Below are 1,258 nucleotides of genomic sequence, written 5' to 3'. Positions count from 1 at the left end.
AGAGGATCCCCGGCTATGATGCCGTGGCCTAGGTTTCTCACTGCGCGGGAATTCAAATCCTATTTTTTTTCAACGCCGTTTTTCGGGGATTTAGGATTTTCTTTGAATTTTTTCGCAATAATATTATGAAAATACATATTTTGTGAAACATTTTAAGGCAATAAAAATTTTTGGTAGGAGTCCCCTTTTAATTCCTTTTTCCTATGAATGCTCCCGCGCGGCGCCGCCTCCCCCTCGTTTATCACCACCCTCTGCGCCCTCTCACCATGTTGGTAGTGTGGCGCAGTGCCTAACGCTTGTGTTTTGAATCTGACACTTGTTGGTTCGACCCCACCCTTGTACAAATGTCTTTTTGCTCTTTTTATTTTTGTACTGGATGTTCTAGGAAGTGCAAAAACTCTATAGTCTTGCCATAAATATAAAATCTAGCCTCTATTATTGTCCCCTCTCTCGCAAAAGAAGAAGAAAATGCATCATAAGAGTCCCTGAAAAAACAGAAAAAACAAGGATTAGTCTAGGCTTATTTATCATGTACGCAGCGGTGGTCTCTGGGAACATTTTATATCAAGTTTTATAGTTTTTTCCAGGATTTATGTGTTTTTTTTTCGGTGGATGTGTCATTTTGAATTTTTGAAAATTCGATGGGAAGCTCCCGCGCGGCGACGCTTTCCCCCTCGTTTATCATCGTCCTCCGCGCCATCTGTTCAGTGTCGACGGTGTGGCACAGGGCCTAACACTTGCATTTTGAATCTGACACTTGTTGGTTCGACCCCCACCCCTGTTCAAAGCTCTATTTGCTCTTTTTATTTTTGTACTGGAAGCTCTTGGAAGCATTGCTAAGCTTATTTTTTTCAGCCTAGTACCCAACTAATTATTTTCCAGAAAATAATTAATTAGTTTAGAAATTTCAATAATCCTTTTGTTCTTACATTGAGATTTGTGATCATTCTGACACGACGACCTCTTCTTTTCTTTTTTTTTCTCCCCGCCTTCCTTCCGGTTTCCCCCCTTTTCAGAGCAATTTTCTATTGGGACATTTTTTTTGAAGAAAGATTTCTTGGACCAGATTTTTTTCTTTTGGGAGAGAGAGAGAGAGAGAGAGAGAGATCTTTGAAGGAACGATTAGTGATTCTGTAGTTTGTTGTTTCATTGGGTTTTTTATGAAAAATTTTTCAAAGATGAACAATGAATTTTTGAAAAAATTTTGGAAAAATGAAAACTTTGCAACCAGCGAATAATAATTTTAAAAATAACTTAT

The sequence above is a fragment of the Caenorhabditis briggsae genome (assembly GCF_000004555.2).
Source record: "Caenorhabditis briggsae complete genome, chrIV, whole genome shotgun sequence".
Taxonomy (NCBI): domain Eukaryota; kingdom Metazoa; phylum Nematoda; class Chromadorea; order Rhabditida; family Rhabditidae; genus Caenorhabditis; species Caenorhabditis briggsae.
Note: the sequence above shows the minus strand (reverse complement) of the source record.